The 19,745-nt window shown below is 47.4% G+C and overlaps 1 protein-coding gene across 1 annotated transcript in view; it reads right to left on the bottom strand.

Moving 5' to 3' along the window:
• The window catches only part of Mical2 (microtubule associated monooxygenase, calponin and LIM domain containing 2), a 189,494-nt gene that overhangs the window by 144,442 nt on the left and 25,307 nt on the right, over positions 1 to 19,745 (bottom strand). The gene's annotated exons all lie outside the window — the stretch shown is intronic.

A 19,745-nucleotide genomic window follows, 5' to 3' on the forward strand; every position in this document is an offset into this window, starting at 1 on the left:
GGGTTGGGGCATGTGTCTCTGTCTCTGTCTCTGTCTCTGCCTCTGTCTCTCTCTCTCCCTCTCCCCACCTCTCTCTGCCATTCTAACTTCAAGCATTTCTTAGGAAAATCATTTCAACTTCAAAGAGATGAAAATGAAGAAAAGCCATTTTCACAAAGCAAAGCTATTTTTTTCCCTCAAAATAAATGGAGAGTAGGAGGTCAGGGTGAGGGGTTTGGGCTGGCCCACCTGTCGGGGTTCTGAGCCGCCTGGCAGTGGGAGCCTGGACAAGGCCCAGATTAAGAGGCCCCAGGCAGCTTCCCACTCTCTGGACGGGATCGGATCGTTTATAGAGGGCACATCTGGATCGGAGGTTAGTTTCAAAATCCCCGAAGCAGTCAGGAGGCTGTGTATCTTTCCCCCAATCTCTGATTCATGCGCAACAGTTTCTGGTGCCTTGGCTAGCGTCAGCATTATCCTGGGTGCTGGGAACAGAGATGGTTGATACAGAGATAGACACCATCTGGAGAAGAGGACAGAACAGTGGACAGAAGAGGACTTGTAGCATTTGGACAAAAAGTGTGTGGGTGCTCAGATAAGCAGGTGTCTCATTGGGCTTGGAGAAGTCCTCAGAAGATGCCGAATTGCTTCTATTTCTAAGAAGGAGGGGGGTTCCAGTGCGGATGGGGGAGTGGGCATTAGGGGTCTTGGAGACACCGTTCAGAGACATGAATCAGGAAAGAGGGGGCACAGTTTCAGGAACAGCAAAGTCAAAGCATTAGCAGTGCAAGCTTTCTATAAAAATAGGTTAGGGGTTCTGAGACACATCATGGCCTATCCCCTCCAGGCCAAGGCTCATGTGGGAGCCTGTCCTCCTCTCCTGCTTCCCTTTGAGTGTCCACTGTGCCTGGCACACACTCATGTGGAAACTAACCCCCACACCTGCATGAGGTCTTACCAGTTTGCATGCATTGACCAGGTCCATCCTCCAGGAGGGCCCAGCTGCCTACCCTGATCCATGTGCCACCCAAGAAAATACAGAGGGCTGGTAACCCTGGTGTCCTGCCTAGTTTAGAGGAGTCATGAACTCCTTCCCTTCTGCTCCCTCAGCTCCTCTAAGATCCCCGGCAGTGGCTTGGCATCTCTGGCATCAACACTGTTGTCTCCCATGTCTCATCTTTCTCTTCATGTCACACTTGCCACCCAGATAGCACCAAGAGAAAGAAAAACTCATCTTCATGTCTGAGTGCACACACATTCCTAGAGCATCCATCTTTGGAACCAGAGCACTGTGCCATTGACCGAGGAGTGGGGAGGGGATCTGGAAGACAAGCAATGCTCCCAGGATGCTAATACAACCCCACAATCTCTCCTGAGGATGAGGTGGGGTCGCCTTGGGGCTACGGGAGCAAGGGGGCAAGGCCCCCTGCCTGCCAGATGACCTCACACAAGCCATTCAGCCCAGGAGGTACTGGGCACGTGTGTTAAGGTATGTAATGTGTGTAATGCCTACTGCATCCAAACCCACTTTTCACTCCCAGCTTCTTGTCTAAAATCTAAAATTGCATACCGTTGGCAAGTATCAAGCCAGATCTGTCTCCCAGGAGCCAATTTACAAACTGGAAGAACTCGTCTCTTCCTGAAACCACTTAAATCTTATATTTCAGTATAGGACAAGCAAAGGCAGTGCTGAGGGTCTGGGGGTGTGAGAGCTTCCAGAACTGGCTCTTATCTAGGGTGTGATAAGAAACAGGGAGGTAAAGAGCCCATGGAGGAGTTAAGTTTGGCCTTGGACAAAAACCTTACTGTTCCAGCTTGAACATGCCTCCCAGATCTAAACAGTCTCCACTTCTTAATAGACCGCATTGCTAAGCCACACCAGTTCAAGATGGCATTGTCACATGGTGGGTAGCCATCTTTGTGGGGACATCAAACCATTTATTTAGTCAGGGAAATCCAAGGAAAACAGGACTTGCTAACTGTGATATGAGACAAGTCATCTTAGCTGGTCACCTCAGTTTTCTCATCTGTAAAATGGAGACAGTACTTCCTACAACATAGTTACAAGAGAGAAGAGCAATAATCAGGTTTGGGATGTACTTAATCAGGTAGTATTTGCTGGCCTTGCAATTAGCACTAGTCTTTCAATGGCTCAAACATCAACTCAAAAGAAGCATAAGCCATGGCTTAGACTGACTCCCCAAAGCATTTGTCGTCTAGCATGTCCAGATGCTAGGTTTGAGTCCCAGAACTGATCAAACAAAAACAAAAGCATCCCAGCACTTGGGAGGCAGAAGCAGGCAGATTTCTGAGTTCAAGGCCAGCCTAGTCTACAGAGTAAGTTCCAAGACAGCCAGGGCTATACAGAGAAACCCTGTCTGAAAAACCAAAAAAAAAAAAAAAAAAAAAAAAAAGCAAAACAAAACAAAACCCAAAAATCCCAAACCCTGCTAGACTAATTTCCTATGTCAAGAACTTACATATACCTTAAAACTGGGGACAAAGCACATCCCAGTAATACCAGCTCTTGGGAGTCAGAAGTATGTCATATGTGTTAGGCCAGCCTGGGCTACATAGGAAGACCCTGTCATAGACAAAAACTCTAGAGCATCAGTTCAGTAGACTTAGGTCTGAGCTCAATTCTTAGTTATAGAGTCCTGAACAAATCACTGAACCTGTGAGTTTTAATTTCCCCATATGTCAAGGGGGAATCCTACCCAGGGGGTTTTGATAGTAAACAGGTAACACAGAATACACACAGAATACACACGGGCAGTCTTAGCCAGGGACACAGTGAGTCTGAGCTTTAAGCTTCTATTTATTAGAGATTTGGGGGTTCATGACCTTTGGAGAATACTCTTCCCAGCTCCAAATGACAAAGGTTCAAAACTTTGAAAGCAGAGCTGCGCTGAGCAGGGTGGCCAAGCCTGTGATCCCAGTGCTTTCCTGGTAGAAGCAGAGCGATTAGGCAGGAGTTCAAGATAACCCTCAGCCACCGAGTGAGTTCCAGGTCAGCCTGGGCTCGTGAGACCACAGAGTCTCAAAAACAAGAAGAATACATCAATCAGAAGCTCCTGGGTAGCTGGCTCTTGGTCGTCTGCCTTTTTAACCACCGCCCAGATGTTGCCTCTCTAGAGTCTGAGACATTAATAGAAATAGAACCAACTAGCTAGAAATATGCAGGGTTTTGCATTTTCTGGGAAGAAACAAGATGTGATGTGTCATTTCTAAGAATAGCCCGAAGTAGTTTGGGCTTTGTTGACTGAGTCCCTTATTTGTGGTTTCCCAGCTTTCCTGCCTATGTGACTTCATGAGTCACAAAGACATTTCTTCCCTGCCTTTGACCATCAAAAATGAACACTCAGGGCCCTGGATTGCAGGTGACAGTATAGTGACAGACTCAGCTCACAGCATCTGGAGACAAGGTCAAGGTTGCACAGAGACCCTGAGCACACTCTCAGTATAGGTGCTGGGGACTCCTGAGCCCAGGTTGGCCTGTGCATTTATATTAGATCTTCACTCCCTGTGTCCTCTGGGCCTCGGCATCTAACTCATGGTCAGTATGATGGTGTAACAGTGTCTTGGGGGAAAAGGTGGAGCCCCTGAAAATGTATGGAGGCCTGAGGAGGGGCATGGGTAGCCACATCCAGGAGAAACAGACACTCAGCCCTCTACTGTACCCTTGGGCCCCACACACAAGATCTGTTTCAAGGTCACTGCAACCTAAGAACAAAACCTCGTGTCGTTTTCATGTCAATCTGCCCTCCTCATCTCTCAGTTCTGCGGCAGCAAGGAGTCTGGGGACAGGCGGTAGCTCAGCAATGACCAGGATGTAGTCCTGTACTCAGTGTGGATAGGAAAAGACCACTAACCCATTCACCTTGGATACTGTGGAAAGTCAGTCAGAGCTACCTGAATCTCTAAGCTGAAGAAAAGCCAGCCAGGGAAACACTTCCCTCTGGGCTTGGCTTCTGTGGAGCCCAGGAAGGATAGAAAGCCCTAGTCCGCGCTGCTTGCCATCTTAATTTGCTGTCCAGCCCTCCCTCTCTCAGGGTGCTATGCTGCCAACATGAACCAGGAGCAACTCCAAGCCAGACCTGGTAGCACAGGCCTATATGTCTAGCTACTCAAGAAGCTGATGCAGGAGGATGGCAGTTTTGAAGTCCATCTGAATTAGAATTAGTTCCTGGCCAGCTTGGGCAGTTTAGTCAGACCCTGTCTTCAAGTGAAGAAGTCTGGGGAACTAGCTCAGTGAAAGAATCCACTAGCATGAGTGAGGGCCTGGGTTAGACTCCAGTTCACAGGCGGAAAAGGGTAGAGATAGAAGGGGAGTGAAGGGCCATCCATGTTCTGTGTTCTGTGTCCAGCAGACACTCCCTGACTTAGTCACTTCCACAGGAGGATGCGCATCGCCTCCTAGGCCTCTCACCTGTGCCCTCACCTCAGAGATCTCAGTCGGCCCCAAAGAGAGGCACTGTTTAGCCATATCTCTCTTTGTTCCCTGATCTCCCAGAGCTCACTCACAGGAGGCAGAAGCCCTTACTACTAACCCTGCCAGGAACCTCTCTAGGAAGGGATCATGGGAAAGACACCCAGGGATGTGTTGTGACATTCCCAACCAGTTCCAAGGCTGCAGTGGGGCTGGGGTAACCTGTCACTCCTTGCCCTAGGTGAGCATCAGAGGACATTCCAGTCTATTGATAGAGGTCCTGCCCTTCCCTTCCCACTCCTGCCCCATGGTCTCTGCCACTTACTTGTTTGGGTGCTCCAGCCCCCTTTCTCCCTCTTTAGTGGTGCCTGTGGTCAGGTTTGAAGAGGCCTCCCACTGTACCACTCCCCGGCCTCCACCCACTACTCTCTTGAGCCACACACGATGCCAGGCACCAGGATGACCCATGGATTCAGTCCGCAGTCCACACCCTCTGGGGTCTTACCACCTATGCCCTGTATCAGGAGATAGCTACACACCACGAGGTGGCAAGAAGAGGAATAACAACTAGCCAGAATTGTCTGAGGTAACTGCCTGCCAGGAACCTTCTCCCAGGAGTCCTGGCAATGGACCTGGATGTTGTACATCATTCTCTCTCTCTCTCTCTCTTTCTCTCTCTCCCTCCCTCCCTCCCTCTCTTCCTCTTACAAAAAAAGAACTCCTTTCAAATGTGTCCATGTCTGTATAATGTAACTATAACTTTGTCATTTGTGGTAGCTATTTAATATGTGTTTGTATATCTGTGGGAATGTGTGTATCTATGGGCATTCATGTGTGTATATGTATATGTGTGTATATTTGTATATATGTATACATGTATATATGTATTTATGTGTATATTTGTATGTTTCCCAAAGGCTTGCTTGCTTTTTTAAATATATATATTTAATTTATATATATATATATATATATATATTTTTAATTTTTCCACAAAAATTTGTGACAGCACCCCCATCTCCAGTCAGCACTGCTACACCTCTTCAGTCATTGCCTGCCTCTTGTCCTCATCCCTGCGGGGGTGCTTAATGCTACCCAGACCCCTTCACATCGGTACCCTCATCAACTGCCTGAGACTGACAGGGGAAATAGAGGTTAGTAACCCCATCAGAGCCACATGGGCAGATACTGAGCAGGCTGTGAGGGGAGCCCAGCCCTGTTCATGGTGTCCCCCACACTCTGGGCCACCATGACTGGGTGCCATGTAACAGAAATAGCATGCGTACTTGCTCATGTCTTTCCAACCAGCCCCTAATTACACAGGTTAAATTTGTGGCCCATGATGCTCTTGAGCGTGGCTTCCTGAGTTATAGCATCCTGAGCAAGGACAGATTAGTGAGTCTATCTTGTTCCCAGTTTTCCTACGTAACACAAGCAGTTAAGTAACTCTCTCCTGTTGACATGCCCCAAATCCAGGACTATCTCTCCCCTGCTTGTCTTGTTTACCATGAGGGGTGGCCTCCTGCACCTTGCTTCCCCCAGCTATGCTCACATCTGGATATTTATCAGGTCTCAGTTATCAGTGCCCACTGGGTCACCAGAAAAGAAGCACAGTCCTGCCTGAAGTCCTGCTTGTGAAAGGACTAGTGAGGCTCAAATCCCAACAAGCTAAGTTCCCTCCCAGCATGACTACTTCCTGGACCACAGAGCCCCTAAGGCCATTGTGGCAGGGCCCCTTCCAAAGAGTCACATCCCTAGCCAGGCATGGTAGTTCATACCAGCAATGACTATACTCCAAAGGCTAAGGGAGGAGGTTGCCACAAGTTCAAAGCCAGCCTCTGCTACATAGGGAGTTCTAGACCAGACAGAGCTATATAAGGAGATATTTTCTCAAATCTAAAAACTAACAATGATATCAACAACAGTAAAAACCCAAAGGGCCATATCCTTCCATGGCAGCATGGAATCAAAATGAGGGTGCAGTTCACATCTGATGTGATCTCCCCCAATAGAAACCTATATACTTAGTCAGCCAAATAACAGACATCCCACAACAGAGTCCACTTATGCTGCCAACACTTGGCATGCTATTCTGCAGGTCTGCGGTCCGGTGACCATATATTGAGATCACCCAGGAAAACTGAACTCAACCATCTAGTTTCCCAAAGGCTTGCTGGCTTGTCTCCAGGTGGACAATGGGCGGGGGGGGGGGGGGGGGGGGGGGGCGGCGCCACAGCAAGTGAGTTCGGAGACAGAAGGAGAAGGGGGCTGGGCCCAGCAGGGCGGGGCATGCCTTTAATCCCAGCAGTTGGGAGGCCAAGAAGGGAGAATCATGCTTGGGGACAAAGCTCAGCTACTTAACAAGGCTCAGGAAAACCTAAAAAAGCAACCACAAAGGAAGTTAAGTCTGTCCCATGTAGACAATGGAGCCATCTCTCCATAGAACATCTGGTGTGTGCTTACAGGACCCTGACAGTGAATCTACCATGGAAACCTTCTTCTTAGACAGTAGGTGCTACCTGTGGCAAGCAAGTTCAGAGATAGAAAGTAGAGTGGAGTTGAGTGTGGTGGGGCATGCCTGTAATCCATAATCCTAGCATTCAAGAGGCTGAGGCAGGAGGATCATGCTTCAAGACCGGCCAAGACTACAAATCAAGACCCTGTCAAAACAAAACAAAACTAAACTAAAACAGAATGGAGGTTTTGAGGGTCTGAGGGAGAAGAGATGAGAAGCTCTCAACACACAAGACACAAGACACAGTATTTTGGTGTAGGCCAGTGAGCATGCTCTTTGAATGGGTGGTGTTGTTAGCTGGACCACAACATAAACGTTCTCTGTGCCACTGAACTGTACACTTAAGCACAGTAAAAATGGTGAGTTTGATGTCATGCATATTTCACCACAGAAACAACAATCAAATCCATACAAAACAAAACCACAAAGACCACCATCCAAGAGTGGAGGTGCCTATGGCCAGGGTAGAGAATGGGAGTATTATTTACCCCCCATTGTTTTAAACCATAGCAAACAAAATAAACCATTACACTAATGGAGGAAATACATTGATTTTATTTGGTGAGATGCTATGGTTTTAACCTTTTTTTCTAAGTTATCTGTCCAAGAAACTTCTGGAAGCTCAGCTCTACCAAACTCCCATTGCTATCTTTTGTCCTTGTTCCACAGGATTTCATACTAACATACTTTCTCCCATTTGACATTTCTCAAATTTTCTTTTCTTTTATTTTTTTTTTAATTTTTTAATTTTTTTTTTTTGAGACAAGGTTTCTCTGTATAGCCCCAACTGTCCTGGAACTCACTCTGTAGACCATGCTGGCCTCAAACTCAGAAATCTGCCTGCCTCTGCCTGCCTCTGCCTGCCTCTGCCTCCCAAGTGCTGGGATTAATGGCATGCGCTACCACTGCCTGGCATTTCTGAAATTTTCAATACTCCAGGGAAAATGGCCTCAGGATCCTTTGTTTTAGTTGCCAAAGCCACTATACATCACCACAGTCCAATCTCCCAGTCCCTGTGGTTCCTGTATAGTACCATCATGTTCTGCTCCTCTACATGGGAAACATCCGTGCACACGTGAGTTAAACCCTGAAAGCAACTTGGAGATGCAGCTGGATCAACCTGGAACTGTACAGTTTTCAGTGTGTGCAGACACTAGCTGTGTTATCGCAGCTGTCCCTTGATTAAGGGTCAGCATATTTTTTACTAACTAACAACCACTTTAGAGATAACTACCTGTGACCTCTTGATTCATTGGAATCCAATTGTCATGCAAAGGAGCTTCTTGTTCATGTGACAGGGTGGCCTCCATCACATGCCAGACTTTGCCACTCTTGGGTGGGCAGCAGCCCTGAGCACATCTTCAAGCTGTAGCTCTTGTCCTCCTAGCCTCCTCTCCTCCAGACACATCTCACCCCGGGGTCTTCCCTCCCAAGAGTTTCCACAGTACCCAGTACCCATCTTGACTACAGTCAGTTACCACATTGGCATGCTTTACTCTCTGATTCTAGCACCCGGCACAAGACCCTCCCTACACTATTTATGGCACAGGAATGAAAGAGTGAGTGTCTACTCTCTGAGAAGATGATTGTGGCATTTAATGAGCATCAGTGAAGTCACGGCGACGTGTTAGCAGCTTCGATGTGTATTGAAGTAGTTAATTATTGTAACAAATGATGGCACTGTCAGATACTCAAGCCCATTTTTCAAAGGACTGAAAGTCAGCAGCTTACCATAGGTCACAAGGCCTGAGTTGGCAAGCTTTCATAGGAGGCCCCATAGCCAAGTTCAAAAGCATGTTCTTAGGCGCCATTCCCATAATGCTCCTACACAAAGCACATAGAGCCACAGGTACACAGACTACCTTGCCCACCAAGTCAAAGGCCGGCTTTCCTGTAGACCTAGGACTCATGGTGCTCCATGATGTTCCCAGACATCCTTTCTTCATCAGCTCTAATACATCAGGATCTGGGGTAAAGAGATCTCAATGAAAAATCAAGAGGACAGTGGTCCATAAACATTCAGTTGAGAGGCGACAGTTTAGTGATGGTGGGCATGGCAGAGATAAGCTAGCTGACCTCCAGCCTGGTGGCTCCTTCCTCCTAGGCTGCTCCTTGCAGCTGTGGGCATGGTGATGAGCAGGTATACCATTAGGGAGCATGACATGGAGGGACTTACAGAACGCTGAGGACGGACCCATAAGTGTCCCATTTTATCCCAAGATCCTGTTTGCTTTTCTTTCTCTGCCAGAGCACCACGGCCCTGGGAACTCCATGGTAAGGTAGTTTAAAGCCACAGGGAGAAAGAAGCCAGCTCCTTCTGGGTGCTCATAACCCTTTATGACCAGAATATGTTTTAGTTTTTACATGTATAGAAACAAACAAGCAAACAAACCGAACTTGTAATTTTGAAGTCATTGAACATAGAGGTTTGTCTGTCATACAATAAGGTATCTATCAGCAGGCATGTTGAATTTGGCCTGTCATGAGCAAGCATTCCCTCCAACAAGAATGCTGATCTGTGGGAATGTACACCCCTCCTATGCCACCATGTGTTGGCATGCTTTGAATCTAAAATGTTCCCACCAGCTTGCGGCTTGAGAGCTTGTTCCTTGAGTGTGCTATTTTAGGATTCTGTAGAACATTGAAGAGCTGTGGGCCTGGTTGATAGCAGTAAGTCACCAAGAGTCTTTGAAGGTTATTCCCAGACTCTGACCTTGCTCTTTCTGCTTCCTGCTGAACACCACTGCCACAGGTTCTCACCACCACTAAAGACTACCCCACTCTGTCTCTCCACTTCTCAAGTATAAGCCATGATAAAAGAAACCTTTTGAGGGGACTGGAGAGATGGCCAGCAGTTAAGAACCGAATACTCTTCCAGAAGACTTGGGTTCAATTCCCAGCACCCACACTGTCTTTAACTCCAAGATCTGACACCTTCACATAGACATGTATGTATGAAGCAGGCAAAAACAAAACAAAACAAAAACTATCAATGCATATATAAATAAAAATAAATTAATTTTTTAAAGACTTGAGATCATAAAACAAAAATGAATCTCTCTTCTCTTGAATCATTTTGCTAGGTACTTTTTGTCACAGAGATATTAAAATAGCTAATTTGCCTGTGAGCCACAATTATAATCCACATGGTAAAATATCCCTAAAAGTGTAATAGTGACACTCCTATCTTGGCAGTAACCAATAGCTCTCTAATGAGACATAAGGTCAGCTCAGAATGAAGGAAATTATGCCTGATACTAGAAATCTAGCCAACTCTCTGGGGCTAGCGAGAACCTGGCTCTTAGGAGGAACCTACCAGCATCACTTGATGTAATCAACATAATCCCTAGCTACATTCTACAACTTATCCATATATCCACATAAAAGTACAGCTCTTGCTCCTCATTAAAGAAGCTCTTTGCAGCAGAGACCATCACAGAAAACCACAACAAGTCAAAACGCAGAGATCAACTGATTATGGGCTGCCTAGCCATGATGGATAGATACATCTACAACACAACTCTTACACCTAAGGTTCAAGGAGCATCTTGGAAAATGGGACTTGGGGGTGGGGGGTGGAGGCTCAAGGGGGAATTGTAAGACCCAGAGGACCAAGAAGTCGGCTACGAGACTGTGTCTCTTAGAAATGACAGGGAAGCTATAGTGATGATACCACAACAATATGTCTGCCTAAACAAGACCTGGGCAATGACAACACCAATAGACATGCCACTATGGAAGGAGGGAATTTCACAGGATCTCACGCTGACACAGAAGCACAACAGGCTGCTAATGACTGCGGAGAGAGGAGGAATTAGTATTCTCTAGAGATGAACCCCTAACCGCTTCCCTAATAACCAGTGGCCAGCCCTGAAATCATGGGCACACAAGCAATATCAAATGGACTAGGAGAGTTGTATTTCTATATTTATGCATATTTGTATGCACAATAATGATAAAAAAAAAGAGACCATCAATTTGAGAGGGAGGAGAAGCATGGGAGGGGTTAGGGGCATAAGAGGAGTTGGCAAGAAGAAAGAAAATATATATAATTTTTCTATATAATATATAATATGTATATTTACTATTTAAATTACTATTAAATATATATTAAATACATTTTAGATATAAATATATATTTAAAATTTATATAATTAAGCTATTTTTAAAAGAAAATAACTAATATATAGGTCAACTTTCAATAACAATCTATTCTGCCATTTTATACCTAACCTTGTATCAGGATCAGATACCTTGAAAAAGTTGTTTGAACTCCAGAAATAAGCCTTCCTATTCTCTCTTAAAATCCCATGTCCTTTCCCCATTTAAAGATGGCATACAGCAGGTGCTAAGGCTGACAGCTCATTCATTCCTTTGGTTTCAGTGATTCCCCCAACGACTGAACTCCCAAGGCCCTACAAGCCTGTGTGACAGACAGATCAAAAGAAATGTGGGTCTCTTGAGTCACTCAACTCTACCTTGAGCAAGTCACAAACGACACTGAATTCCTGTGAAAATTAAGAGACTTCTTGCAGTGTCTGGCTTCCCTGCCACGCCTGGTACTTTTCAATGCAGACACCAGGCTTGGGAGTGGCTCTCCCCTCCGGAGACCCGGCAGCCATTTTTTCAAGGGCCTGGGGACAGCCTTCTGGGGCTGGTGGATACTTTCTATTCAGCTCCTGCCCAGCTCCACTGCAAAGCTACCTCCCAGGTGACTCTTGACATTTGGCTTGCTGAAGTTAGGCCTTGGGAATGAGAATCCCCATCCTTGGTTTGAAGGTAGGTGGGGAGGCTGGAGAAGAGGCTCAGGTACCCACACCTGTCTACAGAGTGCAGTGCCACGTTGAGAACTCTCAAGGGGACCACAGAGTCCGGCCCCTTCTGCCCATTCACTGATTTCTTGGCATCTGAGTCTATCCTACCAAGATCTCAGCATTCAGAAGGGCAGGCCTCCTCACTGAATCTCCCACCTCTTCCAAAGATTCATTGCATGTGTTTTTGGTTGCCTTCCGATTTGGGAATTTACTAATTCATTGCATATGTTTGGGTTGCCTTGCGATTTGTCATTTCTAAGACACTCTTCCAATCACAGCCAAATTCAATCACTGTTAGATCTAACCTTTCTTCTCCTGGAGATACCAAATTATATACTGCCCTTTTCATTTCACAGCCACTGTTCCCTTTCAAGGTCACTTCCCCATGCCCCTTGTATCCTCCCCCACACATTCTGGTTTCTGCTCACACTCAGGCACCAGGTCCCCTGTCACCACCCACTCTCTACTTCTAAGGGCACGTATCCGGCCTTATCTTGCTGGTCTGTGTGTGATTTCCATCTTTGGTAAAGTCCTCTCTCTCAACTGCCTTTAAAAGAGAAAGTTCTGACCCTTGCCCTCCAGGACCTCAACACTCCTATCCTGCCAATGGCTTCACCCCCCATCCCCCACCCCCCACTCCCTCGTGACTCATGAGTGAGAACCATGTCTCCTGCTGGCCCTATGTGAGAACCCTCCCTCCCACCTCTAGTGTGGTCTGTTTGCTTCAAGTTCCCCTGCACCTATCTCCCTTTTACACCAGACCCTGGTGCCATCAATGGTCTCACTCTTTTCCCCTCATCCTGCAGAGCTGGCCTGCTGAGTCCTGTCTCTTCAATAGCCCTGTTGATAGGCACTCACCGGAACCCTCAAAGTCCCCTCATTGATACCTTTTCTGTGTCTAGATTCACCTTCCACCAAGCTCCCAGCCCAGATCTCAAACTGTTCCTGGGGAGATCTATCAGAAATGCATGAGACTTGACCCTGTTACTGTTTGTCGCATATTGCAACCCATGATGCTTTGCTGCCTTAGAAGTTTCAACTGTAAGGATGAACAGGGTGGACACCAACATCTAATAGAGCTGAACAGAGCCGGCCAGCATGGCCTAGCGCCTGCCTGTCCCTGTGGTTTCAGCCCTCTTCGTCCCCAGCCCATTTCCTAACATAAGGAATCCCCTTTGCTCCTGTCCTCAGGTCCCACTGGTGCAGCCTCTCTGTCTGCAGTTCTTACCCCACTCCTGGTCTCTGGGCAAATCCCAGTTGTTACAGCTTAGATGAACAATTGCTCCAAAGGCTTGTGTTTGAAACCTGAGCCTCCTAAGAGTGGCGCTGTTTCGGAAGGTTATGGAACCTTTAGGAATTGGGTCTGGCTGGAGAAAGTGAGTGATACAGGGTGGAGAGAACTTCAGATTTATAGCCTGGCTCCACTCCCTCCTCCAGCCTCTGTTTTCTGGTCCACTGATAAGAATAAGCAGCTGCCCTAAGTTTCCCTAGCCACAGAGATACCCGACACTATGCCCCGACCACCACCGTGATAGACTATTCTCCTGAACCATGAGCCAACTCAAAGCTCTCTTCCCTTAACTAGCTCCTTATCAGGCATTTGGTCAGGGCAATGAGAAAAGCAACTAACGCACTAGCAGAGGCAATGGAGCATCATGGGTTACAGTGTGAACTCTGGAGTCAGGCAGACTGGTGGCAAATCCTAAGTCGCCATTTACTAGGTCTCTGAGCCAGGATGAGTTGCCTAATCTCTTTGAACCTCAGTTTTCTCATCCATAAAATAGGGATAATAATAGCCCTGCCCTGCTGGGCACCTTGAGGATAAAGCGCAAAGATGCCTGGCCGGGTGGTATTCTTAGCAGCACTGTTCTTTGAAGACTACTTTGCCTCCCCCCCACCTTCCACCTTCCCCATACCATGCCCTGTGGAGTTTCACAGGGATGTTTCCCACACACAGTTGCATTGATCTACCGAGGCCAGAGGCTGCCTGTTTCAGTGCTTGGCATCTGTGCCTCTGGTAGTACTAGATGCTTGATTAAAAACTTTAAGAGGAAAATCAAATCAGAAGCCTCCCACGACTTTCAGAGTATATGACGGCATAGACTGTGACTGTTTGGAGAGGAAGTGGAAGTCCCCACACCTTTGGTGGCCCCCCATGTTCTCCCCAGGGCTACCACCATTATGCAGCCCCTTCTTCTTTGTCAGGCTTGGTTCCTGAAGTCCCCTGTCTCACTCTGCAGCAGCCTAGTCAGGATTCCCATCAGGCCTCTGCTTGCCTCTCTTTTCCTGCCCCACAGAGTCTACCCAGGGCACTGGTTATAGACCTATTAGACACCTTGTCCCGTGGAAGCCACAGAGTTAAGAGCTGCAGCAAAGATGGCCGCCATGATGCATGGTCACAGAGCCTTGGGACAAAAGGCCTGACGTCCAGCTGGCTCTGAGGAGAGAGCTGGAGCATTCAGAGGCAAAAGTTCCCTGAGCTGCAACCCAACCCTTTCTTCCCCCTGGATTCTTCTACCTCTTCAACTCGGTGCCAGAGTCACCAAGGCTGGGTAATGGCACAACAGATTCCCCATGGAATGAACCAAAATTAGCATCAGAGGCCACTCCCAAACAGAATCTCAGAGGCTGAGGGTCCCCGAGGTGAAATGCTTTTAACTCCCTAGGGAATTCTGCTGACCAGCTAGGGTGAAAGGCCAGCAGCTACACTGAGTTCCACCCATCTCCACACTGAGAACCTGGGCAGTGCCAGAACCACAGTAGGCTACCAGGTGAACACACATCCTACTCTCTCTTCTGAAGGCCCAGTTGGGCAGGGAAGTATCACACAGGACAGAGACCAGGCTGCTGGGTCTCCCTTTACCCCAGAATTCATTGTGCCTCTGTGTGTGCGTCATCTTGCCTGGGTAACTGACATGGAAACACCTTAAGGGAAAGAGGGATGCACTCTGTGTCTTTTCTCTTCCCAGAGTGACCACTTCACTTCTGAGTGCCCTGTCAGTACAGTACCAATGCTTAGAACTCAAGTGACCAAGTTTGACTCAAACCACATGCTGGTTTTTTTGTTTGTTTGTTTGTTTTTATTTTGTTTCCTAATTCACCCACTGATGAATGGTCCCATCTTTTTACCTTTGAAATCTCAGTTTCAGGGTCATTATTGCCCCCGTAAAGTAGCTAAAATGTTCATTGCATGAGGACATATTTCCCAATAAAATCAGAATGGATGGTACTATTTCTATCTCTAAATTTCTTAAATTTGGGCTGCACATTCTCCATGTCAGCATGGTTTTCTGATGTGTGAATCCATGGCTTTGCTTCTGGCACCATTGTTGATGTAACTAATGATATAAATAGCACCTTCCTGGATCTTAGCAGTCAGGTGGCCTCTGTGAGCATGCTGAGGCCAGGGGGAAGGGGCAGTACCTGTCTGTTCCTTCCATTAAATGTCTGCCCAGGTAGCCATGCAGCTGGCCACACATCCCCTGTCATCCTTCTATGGGGCCCATGCACACACTCTAGCCTTTACGAGCAGATGAGGCCATCTGCACAGACATGGTCCCTTTCTGAGTCAGAAGGGACTCTTGAGTGGCTTAAAGCCTACTAGCACATCAGTCAGTATAGTGGAAGCACGGGATCTTGGGTATCAGTGTGAAATCCTCTATGTAAGCCAATGGGCAGAGCAAGCACACCATAGGGAGGTTCCTGTGACATGTGTCCAGCAGGAGGGCATCTCATCCTGTGGGTTGAACAAGCAGAAACAGCTGCCAGAACAGACTCTAAACTGCTCTGCTGTGGCCAGCTATTCCAGAGCCGTGTAAATGCTACTGATGTTTTTTTAAAGCCCTGAGAGGTCTTGAGGTGTTATGGCTCAAATGTTAGCTGTCCTACCCTGCCCTGATACTTCTTTTCATACAACTTTCTTTCCTCCAAAACCAAATGGGTTTCTTCTGAAGTCTATGATGGATCCTAGATAGCAGGTAGGCAACTTGGTCTGGACCTGTTCGCTTCCTTTATGCTTCTGTTGGGAGGAAGAGAACTTTGCTTGCTGCTCATCCACCCACCCATTCATTCATTCATTCATTCATTCATTCATTCATTCAACCAGACATTTATCCATACATTCATTCAATCACTCATTTATTCATTCATCTTTTTAACCATACATTCATCCTTATACCTATTCATTCATTCATCGATCTAACCATCCACTCATACATACATCCATTTATTCATCCATATACTCATTCATACACCCATCTCTCTACCCATCAATTAATTTATACACTCACTCCTATCCACATCCATCCATTCTAAGAACACTAGTGATGATGTGCTGAGTAGTGTGCTAACAGTTCCCAGTCACAATCTCATGAAAGCAAGCTGATCACACACAAACATGAGGCAGCTCAGCTCTGAGATAGTCCTCCTTGCCTTCACCAAGGCTGAGGATCACCCTGCCCGTGGAAAATGTGCTTGTTGTTGTTAGCAGGCATTATGAAGGTCTGAGCAGGAGCGGGTGGAGAGGGAGAGAGGGAGAGAGACAGAGAAAGACAGGGACAGAGACAGAGGGACAGACAGACAGAGAGACAGACAAAGGCAACAGTGTCTACTTTTCTGAGCAGGGGAGTAGAAACCACTGAGAACTATTTTCCCCAAAGACTTACAAAGTGGTATACACTAAAGTAGAAGGGCTTTATCATCAGACAGGGCAAAATGCCCGCCTGGAATCCACTCACCGTGACCTGAGTCTGGAGGAGATTGCTACCTGAACAGGCTTTTTCATCCTCCCAGGCCTAAGTACTTGAGTTTGAAAGTCAAGTAGCTACAAGGCTGGTTGCTAAGAGCAACAGACTCTGAAGGAGGGGCAGCAACAGTCTTGGGATCCTGACTGACTCTTTGGGGGCATTCAGAGGCTGCATCTCCTGGGGTTGGAGATGATAGGATAAATGAACCAAACTTAGCAAATATCTTGACATTTGCTGGGCTGAAGTGGCTCTCAGTGACCCCCAAACTTCACCACAGCCCCAGGGAAAGGGACCAGAGAGGTGGGACCAAGGACAGATTTTCCATGGTAGAAGGAGTCATAATGCACTTGTGTTGGTTCTGAGAAGGTGCTAACCTCCATCCTTGATATTTGGGTTCATGCCCTGGAAGACACACGCACTAAAATAAGCAGCAACTGCCAGAAGCAATGAGCGGTTTCTTCATCAAGACATGAACCTCAGGGCTACTGAGCTAGGTCTAGCTGTACATGGTCAAGATCCCAGACTCCATCGGGAAGAAGGCAAGGCCAAGGACACCTGGTGCTATCCAGTGCGACTCTGCTCTAATGGCGCCCAGGGCAGGGGAGATAGCTCAGAGGTCTCGCAGGGCATGTTCAAGGCCTTGGGTTCTGGGGATCAATCCCAGGAACTGCAGAGAAAGTAAAAACAAGCAAAAGTCCAGGGGTGACGATGCATCCCTTGAAAGGAAGCCATGGAAGCCTTAGACTCCAAATCACTGCGCGCAGTTTCCAATGTCAGTCTCTAAACTTGGTTCCTGGAAGCAGACCTCAGCAAGATACTGCGGGGAGGCCCATGGCGGAGGGAAGAATTCCCAGAGGACTGCTTGTCCTCTGCTCTCTCCCCTCTTGAAGGCTCGAGGTTTTTTGTTTTGTTTTTTTGTTTTTGTTTTTTGTTTTTTGTTTTTTTTTTTTTTTAACTTTTAGCGTGTCCTTGTGACTAATAATCTGCTTCCTGGGTAATTTTGCTTTATAAATGATCCGTATATTTTTATTGGCCTTTTTGTAAAAAATTAGTTTTCTCGCCCATGCCCCAGTTCCTGTGGAATGACACCCTGTCTGGAATGTGGCGGTCCTGGGAGGGACAGTCTGCTGTGAACTCACAAGGATGTCTGCCCTCGTGGTTATTTGGCACTGGGAATCCACTAAGACGTTTTAAATATGAACCTTTAGTGCAGGTTGTCCCACCTCACTGTCCTTACCAACAACACCCTCAGCGCTGCAAGAGAGTCAAAAAGTCGGAAAGGAACACAAACTTCCTGAGGCCCCACTCCAGAGTCTAAACACATGGGACTCCAGATGCATGGAGAAAGCACATCTGGAAGGCTGACCCTGATCTCCAGGGCCTCCCACTGCCAGCATTTTGACAGTCTGGTTCTAGACCGTGTGCTTTCTGCTGAGGAGAAAACATGCTTACAGCCCTCTTCAGTTCCAAAATCCAGAATGAGCTCCTTCCCACCCTACCTTTCCTTGAACAACCATCTGCCTGCTCTGCCCCATGGTCTCCTATTCATCCTTCAATCCCCTTGGGAGGGAGGGACAGGCAAAGATGAACCTAGGGCTCATCCAACAACAGGCGCACAACACAGAATTTCCCACTCCCACCCTCTGTCCTCACTCAGTCAGAACTAAAGGGGCAAGCAGATCCCTCGGGCCAGCGAGTAAGACACTGCTGCCTGCTTCACAGAGGCCATCACAGCAGTGGAGCGGGCACCGCTTCACACTCCCAGAGTCCCTCCTTGAGCCTGTGCAGGCTGCATTCAGTCCTGCCCCAGAACAAGGCTGATTCACAAACCATGCTGCTGTTATCTGAATGACAAACCCACAAGAGGCCACCACGGCTGAAGCTGGGCCTTCCCTTCACTTCCTGTCATCAAAATCGACCTTCCACCCCACGACACCATAAAACAGACTCCTGCAGACTCAGCATTGTTAGGTCCAGAGTCCAGATCAACAGACCCGAAGCAGATCCGCCCCTCGCACTGCTGTGCCCAGGCTTTATTAGACCTCAATAAACAACAAGGTGGAGCCCTACCAACACCTGAGACAGCCAAGTGCAGGGCCAGAGAGACAAGGAGAAGACTCTGAGTATGAACTCATGTGAGAAAGGAATGCGGCCAAGGGGGAAAGCCACTGGGGAGCCTTGGGGATGTCCCTCCCCTCTCAGTCCTGCCACTAGCTGGTTTCCTGGGATTGTTTCATTCTTGTCCACAAAAGTGAAGGCTGGTTTAGACGACCTGTAAGTTCTTTCTAGCTTGAATACTCTATATAATTGCAAATCCTTTATACAGGTCTCCTCCTAAGTCTTTTCCATTCCATTAGCTTTCTAGCTAAGCTATGTCCTGTTTTACCAAATGTCTCTACTTTTACTGCTGCAAAATATCCTCCCCCAAGCCCTGGCCACAAGATCTGGCCACTCAGAATGTACTTTATTTTTTTACTTAGTGGTGGTCATCATGGTGTTTGAATCTAGGACCCTTGCCTGTGCTAGGAAAGTACTGCTGAGCTATATCCCAGACCTCTTTTATTGAGATATGTTCTCAATAAATTGCCCAGAGTGGCTTTGAATTCATTGGAGCCTCATTAGGCCTCAGGCTCCTGAGTAGCTGAGATCATAGGCCTGAGCCACAAGGTCTAAGAGGGCCATATTTTTAAGGCCCCCTTATTTATTTATTAACCTCTATTCAATAACAGCAGAGTCTGGGAACCTGGGACATTGAAAACATCTCCCAGTCCCATGCCTGTCTACTGGTCTCTCCTTAGAGCTCCAGCATCACTTCCTAGTTATAGATCCTCATGCAGCCTGGCAGGAGGCCAGAGCAGTAACAGGCTGCTCTTATCTGAGCATGGACATAACTCTGGGTGGGGCCAGGAGACATGGCAGAGGCCAGCAGGGAAGTGCTTACAGAAGTAAGCTCTCCTCACAGGAGAGGGAGGAAGAAGAGGAGGAAGAGGCAGAGGAGGGGGAAGAAGGAGGAGGAGAAGGAGGAAGAGGAGACAGGGTGAGAAGACACTATACGATATAAGAGTGGGCATTGAGGGACCACTGAAGCCTCATAGGCTCTTTTAAGGTTCCCCACACCCTACATGCCTATCATTTCCTGCCTGAGGAGTCAAGGCAGAAGCAGCAGCCTTGCTTCTTGTCCTGTAACTACGCTGGGACCAGTGGATCACACGTGGATCTCTGAGGCTCAGCCCACTGTTCTGTCCATTCAACTCTGCTGACCTCAA

This window comes from Apodemus sylvaticus, chromosome 1, assembly GCF_947179515.1.
Source record: "Apodemus sylvaticus chromosome 1, mApoSyl1.1, whole genome shotgun sequence".
Lineage (NCBI taxonomy): Eukaryota > Metazoa > Chordata > Mammalia > Rodentia > Muridae > Apodemus > Apodemus sylvaticus.